The 12,910-nt window shown below is 36.1% G+C and overlaps 1 protein-coding gene across 2 annotated transcripts in view; it reads left to right on the plus strand.

Moving 5' to 3' along the window:
• The window catches only part of TBC1D8B (TBC1 domain family member 8B), a 53,152-nt gene that overhangs the window by 345 nt on the left and 39,897 nt on the right, over positions 1-12,910 (plus strand). The window lies entirely within an intron of this gene.

The following is a 12,910-nucleotide window of genomic DNA, read 5'->3' on the forward strand; positions in this document are numbered from 1 at the left end:
CTCGCTGGTACTTCAAAGGCGGCGAGGAAAACAGTTACTCGTCGCCACCCGCCGCCAGATTCTAAAACCCCGGCGGAGGGGATGGGGTTCTTCTCCCGCCACCACCTTTCCGTCGCCCTCCCTGAGTCCTGAGAATGCCTCACCGGGCGAGCAGCTGCTCTTTGGGTGGGAGGAGGAAGGGTTGGAGGGGTCCTTTCTGAGGCGGAGGAACAATCAGAGGCAGAGGAGGGCTTCTTAGGCAAAGTACCTGCCCGGGCGCTTCCCACGGGGGAGGGGGCTGATGACGAGTGTTAGTCCTCGACAGGTAGCATTGAGGCTGGTGACGGGGCCAGTTCGCAGTTGTGGACTTAACTTTTTTTCACAAAATCCCCTATCGATAATCACCATCCTGGGGAGTGCGTGCGTGTGTGTGTGTGTGTGTGTGTGTGTGTAGGCGGGGAGGATGGTGAGAAAGGGAGGAGCCCCAGTTACATCCTGAGGGATGGGCTTCAAATGAGAGATTAGGAAACGGGGGGGGGGGGGTGCGGGTCGGAGTGCGGTGAGGGTCTCAGAATTGCTGACCTCTCCCAATTTAGCGTCTTTTGACTTTGTCACCCAGTTTTCAGTCCTTGGGATTTTATTTCAGAGTCACCGTCGTAATCCATTTCCCTCTCGAGGGTTTGGCGCTGCCCTTTCTTTCAAAGCCACGATTGTAAGCAAACCAGTGGAACAAATGGAAGTTTAACTCTGGCCGCCGAATCCATCCTGCCTTCGGTGATTTGATTTGCAAATCCAGAACTGTCCCTTGGTCAAGTGTTGAAAACCTCCAGAGAATTTTTTGAGACCTCCCGTCTGGGGTGGGGGCATTGAAACTTTGGGACACTGGGGAACGCAGAGCTCTTTTTCGTGACAATTTGCAGTTTGGTATGGGGGGCTGGAAGTGGTGGGCCAGACTTCACTTAGGCAGAGTGATGTAGCGGGAAGAGGGAAGAGTGCAAAAACCTGTGTTTTAGTCCCATCCCCATCTCTTGTTGAATGGCGTTCGGCAAATTCTTTAATTTATTCAACCATAAACGCCTGCTGCGTGCCACATGGAATGCTAGTGTACAAAGACAATTAAGATTCACTTCCCCGCCTTTGAATTAATTGCTCATAATCTGGATAAAGGGGAAGAGGGTCGGGTTAGGGGGAAGTAACCAGTAAAGCAGGCAAATTAAAATTAGAACCAAATAATTGAAAGGTTGTGTAAAGATTCACGGAGGAGATGGCATGGCTTTTCCTCCTCTGTGAAATGGTGTCTACCTCACAAAGTTGAGAGGATAAAATGAAAGATAATAGGTGCCAAATCAGTGTATGTTGTTAAGATGCTGATAAATGTGTGCTGTTCTTTCCTCTTTTTCAAGCCCCCCCCCCCCAGAGTGGAGAGAGTTCTGAGGTTCTACAGGACATTTTTTTTTTAATTTTGCAAGACATCTTCATTTCATCCAGCTTCTAAAAGGGCCCTCTTGAAAATATGGCAACAAAAATTGCCTCGTTAAACTTCAAATTCTTTTCTTGATTTTTAAAAATTACAGGTGTTATTTTGCAGAGGAGACTTTCCATTTAATAGATGCATATATTTTCCAGGTTAACATTTGAGAATCAATGTTGATAAATACCAAGTGACATAATTTACCCTCTTTAGTCCATGGAGAACAGGTCAGAGTATATTTAAAATAAATCTTATAGCCCTGTGTTAGAGTGTAATATTTTGGTTCTCCATTTTATTTGACCAGAATTTTTATAGTGCTCTTGTCCACATTACCAAAGGAGTATATTTCACTTTGTACAACTGTGTTCCTGAAAAATAGTAGGTAAATCAGATTCTTGAGAATCAGATCAGTGTAATATAGTGTGAAATAGTTTTTTACTTATTGCAGATTTCCTTTAAATAATCTTTCCTTGTTTTCTGTTTTTTAGTTTTTCATTTGACATGTTTTCTTAAAACATGGACCATTTGCACCAGTTTCTCTATTCAACCCACTGCCATGTACTCTTCAAACCCATATATGTAGAATAAGAGATTTGTCTGCAGAAATAAATGAAGATTTCTATCACACATGTATGTTGTGAATAGCCATAACCCCATATTGTGGTCCGTGTGTCTGTCTGCATGATTGTTTTACCTGTGGTATTTTGAAAATGCTTGAAATTTCCACATGAGTGCTGCCACTATATTACATGTAAATTAAGCAAAATGGGTCAGAAAGGAGCAGAGGTGTTTTTAAGGTTTGTTTGGTTCTTTTTGGTCCAGAGGAAAAGTGTGTGCTGATTTTCATAACTGCTCAGTTACTGTATTTTTACTCAAAATTGTGAAACCAAGAGCTTTGCTATGCTCTACCACAAATCCACATTTGGATTAGCTCTCACAGGAGTTTGACTGGGCGCCAACATAAGCTTGCCTTTGTCCATTTTGTTTGCTGAAATCCAATGTTATGTGCTACCCCTTTAAATGATTCCTTTATACATTTTGTTTCGTGAAGGAGAGATAATAACCATCTAGAAATGTTAATAGTTGTACTTTTCTTTAAGATTTTATTTCTTTGCCATGTGATAACTGGCACTAACCACCAGCAATGTAATGACTTGAGCTGTGGACTTGGTGAAGTTAGTTGACTCTATTTTTTTTTTCAAATAATGAAATTGGGGCAACAGAGAACCCTAGGGTGGTCATAACAGGAGACTAATTGGTAAATTAGAATTCCGAGGTCCTTTTCTAAATTTCTGAAACATATCTAACGGATATCTGGTAGATTACTTATCATTTGCCAAATTTATCTTAATTGTTCCGGTTCACAGCAGGGTAGGATATCTTGTGGAAATTTTTGTTATACGTAAAGGTTATTTTATAGATAAAGTAATTTGCTTTCATTTAGAGAAGTAATTCACCCTTCCCGGTTTTTGCAGTTACCTTACATTATCCCTTGATCCTCCTGGCTGATAAAGGTAATGACTTTCCAGTGGCATCTAAATTTAGCACCTGGCTTTATGTGATTGAATATAATTTATGCATATTTGGCTTATTAAGCACAAATCAACAATTTGCTCTGCTTGGTAGATTGGAGCTACTACATGAGTGGAATTATGGGGCTACATTCTAGTGTATGTGATTTAGGAAGACCTGCCAGTCAGGACGCTTTCATTTAGATTATTTGTTGAGACAATTTTATTCTTGAATATTCCATATCTGAAAAGCGTAAGCAGGTTCTTGTGTGTTAGATTGATTATCTCCCTCAGTAGACCTTGTTTGGGGGTTGTAGAACAAGACTAAAAAGTAAAATTTATTAAAATGGAGAAGTTTTAGACATTGTTTTCTTATCTCCTCTTTCATCTTGGCACCATTACTTTGAAATTAAATCATATGTAAAAACTAGAACATAATAATGTTTTAAATGAGCTTTCCATTTCAAAATATTTTGTGATATTTATATAAACTTAACAAATCACCATGTAAATGACTCATCATAATTATACACATACATAATAAATGATAAGGTAGCATTTTAAAGAATTTCTTAATGACCATCCCTCAAAAATACAAGGCTTTCTCTTTTTTTTCCCCACTCCCAACTCAAGGAGCGCAACTCTGAAAATGTTCTCATTTTTTTCTTAGCAAAATATGCCTGCATTTTGTGTTCACAAAGGAACTATCTGATAAAATTTTTGTCTTCCCAGGTGCCATATTATTGGGACCGGAGTACCCAAATGGGCCATGACATCACATTTTAGATAAGGGAATATCAAATCCCCCCCCCAACACACACACTGTAAATTAATAAATATCATTTTGACTTATTAAAGAGAAAAATCCCATAAGGCAACCCTCGGGAGGACAAATCACATTGTGTGCTTTCCTCCTTTACTTCCTCCCTAGAACATTTTGATCCATGTGAAATCAAGTAAAAAATTACAGTTGACCCTTGAACAATGTGGAGGTTAGGCATGTCAGACCCCCCCACCCTGCCATGTGCAGTCACAAATCCACATATTAATTTTGACTCCCCCAACATTTAACTACTCATACCCTACCATTGACGGGAAGCCTTACCAATAACATAAACAGTCAATTAGCACCAATATTTTGTGTATTATATACTGTATTCTTACAATAAAGTAAACTAGAGAAAAGAGTGTTATTAAAGAAATCATAAGAAAGAATAAATACATTTATGTTACTGCACTGTATGTATGGGGAAAAATCCATGTATAAGTGGACCTGCGCAGTTCAAACCCATGTTATTCAAGGGTCAAGTGTACTTTATTATTTTTTTTCAAGTGTACTTTAAAGATGGCTAAAATTAACAACATAGGAAGCAACAGATGTTGTCAAGGATGTGGAGAAAGGGGAACCCTTTTGTGTTGTTGGTGGGAATGTAAACTGGTGCAGCCACTCTGGAAAATAGTGTGGAGGTTCCTCAAAAAGTTAAGAATAGAACTCCCCTAATATCCAGCAGTTGCACTACTAGGTATTTACCCAAAGAATAAAAAAATACTGATTCAGAGGGGACAAATGCACCGTGATGTTTATAGCAGCATTATCAACAATACCCAAATTATGGAAAGAATCCAAATGTCCACTGATGAATGGATGAAGAAGTTGTGATGTGTGCATAAAATGGAATATTACTCAGCCATAAAAAGAATGAAATTTTGCCATTGCAGTGATGTGGATAGTAGAGAGTATTATGCTAAGCAAAATAAGTTAGTCTGAGAAAGACAAATACCATATGATTTCACTCATACGTGGAATTTAAGAAACAAAACAGATGAACATGGGAAAAAAGAGAGAGGCAAACCAAGAAACAGACTCTTAACTATATAGGGAACCAACTAAGGGTTGCTGGAGGGGAGGTGGATGGGGAGGTGGGTTAAATGGGTGATGGGTATTAAGGAGGGCACTTGTTGTGATGAGCACTGGGTGTTTTATGTAAGTAATGAATCACTGAATTCTACACCTGAAACTAATATTGCACTGTATCCTAACTAGCTGAAATTTAAATAAAAACTTGAAACTACAAGAAATAAAAAATAAAGTAATAAAAAATAAAGATCTCTTTTTTAAAAAAATTATTTAATTCCAGTATAATTAACATACAGTGTTATATTAGTTTTAGGTGTAAAATATAGTGATTCAACAATCCTGTACATTACTCTGCTCATCACAATAAGTGTACTTTTAATCCCCTTTATCTTATCACACATCCCACACCCATCTCCCCTCTGGCAACCACCAGTTCTGTATATTTAAGAGTCTTTTTTTTTTGTTCATCTCTTTGTTAATTTATTCATTTATTTTGTTTCTTAAATTCCACATATGAGTGAAATTATATGGTATTTGTCTTTCTCTGAGTTCACTTAACATCATACCCTCTAGATCCATCTATGTTGTTTTGAGTGAGAAAGGACAGCTTCATTGGTGGTCTTAAGACGTGAAAGATGATCACTGTCACCACTTTTTCTTGGTATCAGTGGAAGGATTATTGACTGCATACCTATAAGCCTCAGGAGTTTTTTTAGATACCTGTCCATAACACTGCTCTCTCTTCTTTTCCCCTCCCTTGCTTGTTGCTAAGGTCTTTCTTTCCTTAAGCATAGACAGGAAACCACTACTCCACTTCACCTTAGGATCATGAATCTTCAATCCTCAAGAGTTAAGTTAAAATAATAATAATGATGTGGATTGTATAAAGAGGGGTTTTTTGGGCTAAGATATTGGAAATTTATAATGTAAGTAGGAAACTAGTATTTGCTATCAAGTGGATTTCATTCTAATGGGGAAAAAAAAGCAAGACTAAAAAGTGATGACATGGACCAACTTTCATTTTTCCAAACCTCCTACAAAGCTAAACTTTCTCATTCAAAGAGATCTTTAAAAGTAACTTTTTACTTGGTTTCACATGGATCAAGGGAGGGAACAGAGCACAGTGTAATTTGGCCTCCCCAGGGATTACCCTATGGGATTCTCTTTTTAATAAGTAAGCTACAAGCCAACATCCATAAATACATCTACACACCACTGAGTTCACTGATTACACTTGCTTCATTAACCCTGCTACCTTTGTCTTCCCTGATTCTTTAATATTTTTATGTCTCTATTCAGCTGTAATTGTTTTATAAAGGCTTTGTTTCCTCATCTGTAAAATGGGAATAAAACTTGTCTTCCCTACCTCATGGCATTGTTCTGAGAGTCAAATGACTTTTAAAACTTGTGAGCAACAATATAACCATCTGATATTCATTTATCTATTAATGGAGTGCCATTTTCTGTAGGGCCAAAGAAGCATCTATATTTATACCATTTTCCCTAGTAATTACTTTTCCCATGTTGTATACAGAAATTGATTTGGAGTAGTAACATTGAATATGTCCAATTTGCAATGATTCCACTACAAAAGTAAAACACTGCTAGTTATTCAGTAACTTTGGTATGATAGTGATTATGCATTTATGATTTATAACCAGAATGATATACAAGTATTAGAATAAAATATCACAGCAGCATTTAATTTTTATCTATGATTGCCCAAAACCTGGAAGTTCTCCAACAGCACTTGTACAGATAAAAGCATCCCTTCTACAGATAAAAGCATCACTTGACTTACTGAGTGATATTGAAGAATACGTATAACTTTAGTCACATTAGTTATATTTTTCAGAACATGATACTTGAAGTAGAAATGATTCAGCTGGTGAAAACCCATGCTTCTCATGGAAAGTTACTGTTGTGGAAGGACTATGGATGTAAAGTAAGCTAAAAACTAATAATAAAATAAATGACACTATAATGTTTACCCTGTTGGAGTACAGCTATGACATGTATTTTATATTACCTTTACGTTAGAAAATCTGCCCAGTTTTCCACCTTTTGCTGCTGCTATATAAGCACAAAAAGTAAGAATAGATCCTGTATGTGGTTGTAGAGGATACATTCATTTAATAGATACTTACCAAGTGCTTTCCAAAAACCATTCATTTAATAGATACTTACCAAGTGCTTTCCAAAAACCATTCATAATTTAGTGGGACAGACAGATAGTAAACAAGTAAACAAGCAAATATATAATTAGTGGGGTAGTCAGTAATGATATCTGCCTGATTTGGGTGACTTACTGTGGTGAATGAGGGGTATTTGAAACCCCCAAAACAATTTTCCAAGGCCAGTTCTGGTGTGAACTATGCTTATCAGATGTCCTGTGAAATGATACAAAGATTCCTAAATGCAGTGATTAATAATAATAGGTGGTATTCTGGTGGCAGAATTCCAATGTGACATCTGAGGAGCATCTTGTCAAAAAGCAGTTTGTGTTGTTTTTGAATTAAATCAGCCAAATATGAAAACTAATGATATCTGGGATGTGGTTTGATAGAAATGAAGAGGATATTCTAAGCAGGACTAATAATATGATAGTGTAAAAGCAAAAGATGGCAGTCACTGGGGACACAACAAGTATTCCAGGTTCATTTATTTGTGGTTGGAAATATGAGACTCAAGATAAAATGCCCTCAGCAACTAGAAAATGTTGTTGAAAAGGAGTGCCCTCATCTATGGAATAGGAAAACCTGAGATAGAGAATTGAAGGTACTTGAGAATTAAACCTTTGTTGTTTTTTGTCTCCACTGTTCTTTCAACTCCAGTCTAGATGGTCATATTTTTTTTCTCCCTTACTCCAGTATAAAGAAGTGAAGTTTTGAAACAATCACATTTGTGATTTTTATCATTGTATTAGTTGTCCTCTCATTTTATACTAACAAAGATTATGGTTAGCTTTAGGACTTCTAAATAATGTTTTTAAGTGCTGTATCATTTGTATGTCTAGTTTTCAAGTAAATGTCTTTGGAAGAATGCAGAGAGAGGGAGAACAGGACAAAGAAGAGTTATTTTTATTAACTGTTTTCCAAAGCTCTTAGTGTAAAGTTGGCAGCTTTCAAAATGCCAACTGTGGCTATTGGATTATTCTAAAATAAGCATTCACAGTCCTGTTTTAAGGACTTAGATCTGGTAGCAAAAGCAATAGAATCAAGAATACCCACAACCTCTATTGAGAACACTACTTTCTCCTATTTGAGTGTATTTTCTACTAAGTGTGTCGGCAGTTTACTAATTAGTTTGTTCATTAACATTTAATGAAGTTGAGATTATTAAAAATTCAGTAAAGGTGTACTTGTTTGACTTTGTAAACATGGCAATTTATGACAAGATACAGAATCCACTGTAAAGTTCTAGCAGTCATTTCTATGGCCAAAATTTATAATCAAACATTTTACTTAGAATGCAAATAAATCTTGTTTGTAATTAAGAAGTTCATTTAAATGACTCTTCTACAGCTAGAGCAGTGTTGCCTTACACAGTGCCCTCAATCTAGTTTACAAGCAGAAAGAGACACTTGTCAAACTAAAGTGTATGAAATTAGTACATTGATAATGAGTACCATCTTTAAGCTGTGGCTGTTTTAACAGCCTCTCCAACACTTAGCCCTTGGGGTCCTACCTGTTTGTCATTATCATTGACCTAATACAAAACAGAAATGTTTGGGGCGCCTGGGTGGTTCATTTGGTCCAGTGGCCAGCTCTTGATTTCAGCTCAGGTCATGATTTTGGGGTCCTGGGATAGAGGCCCTCCCCCTCCACACTCAGCGGGGAGTCTGCTTCAGGATTCTCTCTCCTTGTGCCCCTCCCCCTGCACTCTCCCACGCTCCCTCTCTCTCTCTCTCTCAAATAATCTTTTTAAAAATTTTATACGCAACTAATAAATCATTGAACAGTACATAAAAACTAATGATGTACTATATGTTGGCTAACTGAACATAATAAAAAATTTAAAAAAATTTAAAAATGTTTTAAAAATTAAAATTTTATCAAATTTGCAAGTGTCTAAAAATTGAAAGGGACAATTAACACCATAGATCAGTTATCTCAACTCTGGCTGCTTATTATATTCAATTGAGAACCTTTTAAAACAAACTAAATGACTCCAGGAGGGATAAATGACAGAAGATTGATGAAATGTTCATAATTATTGAAGTTAGGTGATGGGCACATGGAAGTGTCAATATGTTATTTTCTCTATTTTTTTTACATTTGAAAAATGGTATAATACAAAGTTAAGGGAAAAAATAGAATACCCAGGCCATAACCCAGATAAATTAAAATCTCTGGGCTTTAGTAGTTTCAAAAACTCCAAATGATTCAAATTTGAAGTTTCAGTCAAGTATCAGTGTCATAGAAAATAAAATCAAGATTCAGAAAGATCTGGACAAGTTAGAATGCTCAGTTGACATCAGTGGGATAAAATTTAATATGGATAAATGTAAACTGCATTTAGGGTTTTTTTTCTTTTTAATCAGCTGTACAGGACAGAGAATACCTAGGTTGGTGCTTGTATTTGTGAAATAGGTAAAAGTAGATTAGTCAGTCACAAGTTTAATATAATATGATGTAGTGGCTTAAAAAGCTAGTATGATCTTAGACTGCATTAATAGAACATAGGAGCCCACAATATAAAAAAACCTGCATTTATTCAGACCATATCTGGCATTCAGGTTTGAATGGCACATTTTATAAGAGACTTTGACAAATAGGTACGTTAAGAGAATGGTAGAAGAAAAATCTCATATAACAGACAATCTCATACAACAAACAATTGAAAGAACTAGGGATATTTTAAGCTAGGAGAAGAGAAGAACAAGCAAGGGGAGACAAGATAATTATAAGATAATCATAATATTTGAAGACCCATAGCATTGAAAAGAGAATATGTTTTGCATGGTCCCAAATGCTATAAGGAAATAGCATTTTGTTTAGTCTAAGAAAGACCTTCCTTTTTCTTTTTTTAAAAGTGTGTAAGAAATAGCTTTATTTTTTTATCTTAAAGGTAAAAAATGTTCATTGTAAATGTTTTCAAAAATACGTATAGGTATAAAAAATTAATGATCACCATCTTCCCACTGCCCAAAGATAACCACCATAACTAGGATCACCTACCTTATTTGTGGGGCCCAGTGCAAAATGAAAATTCAGAGATTTTTGTTCAAAAATTAAGAATTTCAAGACAGTGACAGCAGAGAATTAAACTAAGTAAGGGCCCTTCTGAGCCTGGGGCCCTTTGGACAGGTCACAAGCCCATGAAGCTAGCCCCAACTATAGCATTTGGATATATAAATCCTTTCATATTTTAGAAAGAACTTTCCAATTTTTTATTATGTTCAGTTAGCCAGCATATAGTACATCATAAGTTTTTTATGTAGTGTTCAAGGACTTTCCAATTAATAGAAAGTACCACCAAAGCAATAGTCTACCTTGGGAGAAGTAAACGTTCTGGAGTTATAAAGGAATAAGCTAGGCTTTTTATCAGAGATACTATAGAGTGCATATGCTAGAGGTTGGACTACATGACCTGTTAAGATATTTTTCAGCTGAATGGTGCTTTATCTCTATCCAGCTAAAAAGAATTTGTTCATAAGCAATAATCATTACCTGCAAATAGCCTGTTTTTAAAAAAAAATGGTAGAACCTTGCTTTTTTTGTTATCTTCCTATGCTATTTAATAAAAAAGTATTATGATAATGTATATACTTAAGAATTTTGGTGTTACTTGTATGGCTGGATGCAATCAAAACCCCATAGACATTACCAGGAGCTAGAGCATTGGTACCTTACTCACTATAGACATTCAAAGGATGATTTGAACTTCTTTATAATTTTATTTTTTATTTATTTATTTATTTATTTTTTTGATGGTAGAACATATTTCTTTTTTTTTTTATTAATAATGATTTTTTATTATATTATGTTAGTCACCATACAGTACATCCCCGGTTTTCGATGCAAGGCTCGATGATTCATTAGTTGTGTATAACACCCAGTGCACCATGCAATATGTGCCCTCCTTACTACCCATCACCGGTCTATCCCATTCCCCCACCCCCCTCCCCTCTGAGGCCCTCAGTTTGTTTCTCATAGTCCATAGTCTCTCATGTTTCATTCCCCCTTCTGATTACCCCCCCTTTCTTTATCCCTTTCTTCCCCTACTGATCATTCTAGTTCTTATGTTCCATAGATGAGAGAAATCATATGATAGTTGTCTTTCTCTGCTTGTATCTTTGGGGTAAACACCCAGTAGTGCAATGGCTGGATCATAGGGTAGCTCAATATTTCCCTTCTTCTGCCCATTTTTTGATTTGTTTATTTGTTTCTCGTGTATTGAGTTTGAGAATGAACTTCTTTATAATTTTAAATCTCTTATTTTGTCATGTAGCTGACGGTGTTTATTCTCTTCCCAATTTACTATAGCTATAGATATTCCCATGTGTAGGCTGACTGATGACCTTGGATGTTCAGGCTGTCAGATAATAAACCTCTGTGTACATAGAAAAGCAACCCAAAGTTATCTGCTTGTTTTCTTTTACTTTTACAACCCAGGCATTGGCACATATTAATTCCTGATTGACTTGCAAGGACTTGATGATGATTATAGCTTAATGAGCTGGAAGAGTTCCCCAAGTGACTGGAAATGTATTCTAGTGCTAGCTTCCAAATTATTTGTTGTATAGCTTTATACTGACTGATTTAATGTACTTACAAAAACTGAACAATTTCCTTTCTATATAGTGTAAGGCACTTATAATCTTGTGAACACGTTTCTGCTGCTGCTGCTGCAAAAAAAAAAATGACCTTTCTTGTCAGTAATTTTGACTGCTTTGTCCCCAGTCTCACCGCTTTCTTTTTTTTTTCCTTAGAAGATTTTATTTATTTGAGAGAGAGACAGATAGTGACAGAGATAGCAAGAGTGAGCACAAGAGGGAAGGAAAGGGAGAAGCAGGCTCCCGTTGAGCAGGAAGCCAGACATGGGGTTCAATCCCAGGACCCTGAGCCGAAGGCAGACGTTTGGCGCCCCGTCTCACAACTTTCTGTCAGAAACCTAATTGTTACTATGTTACTCCGGAATGATTATCTGTGGCCTCTGCTTTCTTTTCTGCCTCCTCACACATCCACACTCCCACCATTAGTTTTCAGCTGAGCCATACTTTTTTTTTTAACCATTTTGCTCTTTCTCCTGTTCTAATACTACTTTTTCTAGTGTATGTAAGTAACGAAATAGAATTTAAGCTGGTTTTATTTAAAATGTGGTAAAGGCAAAATAAATGATTTTCCTTATAAATTTGAAAATACTTTTTTGAAATTTTTAGAATTTAAATTCTTGAAAGGCAAATCTAGCAGCTAAAACAGTGCTGTTTAATAAATACTTATATTTAAAGTTATAATTCCTTTATTTTGACAATTTTGTCAAGTTGTTAAATGTATATTTATATACACAGACATTCATACCCTTGATTTTGTTTTTCAACTTGAAGAGAGTTACCTCTTTTGGTTCTTTTACTTCAACTCTTTTTCTTCTGAACATTTTTACTTTCTGGTCTTCAAACTGAGAACATTCTCCTTTTTTCCATTTCCTGAATAATTTCAATCACATTGCTCTGAAGAGGCTATCTGCGATGTTTAGCTCCTACTTTTCTTTCTTTATCCTTGATCTCTTAGCCAAATCCAATTTCTCACTGTCCCTTTTTCATGCTAAAAGTGATAGAATTTTTTTTTTATCTCCAAACCTTCCAGGAATTCCATCATTATTAGTTGAAATATAATCACTTCCTCTGTCTCTCCTCCTCATTCCCATTCTCTTTTCCCCAGTGCCGCCTCTTTCATATTGTTGTCTGGATTTTCTTATTTCTATTTCTTAAACTCTTCCATTCATACCAGAACATTTTTCATATCAGATCACTTTTTTTCTCTGTTATCTGTACATGTTGCCATTGCCAAAATCTTTCTTGATACTTTACCTCCATTATCAAAACCCTGTGTCAGATTGTTAATTGATATTATGCTGCATTTGTGACCC

This window comes from Ursus arctos, chromosome X, assembly GCF_023065955.2.
Source record: "Ursus arctos isolate Adak ecotype North America chromosome X, UrsArc2.0, whole genome shotgun sequence".
In the NCBI taxonomy this organism is placed as follows: Eukaryota; Metazoa; Chordata; class Mammalia; order Carnivora; family Ursidae; genus Ursus; species Ursus arctos.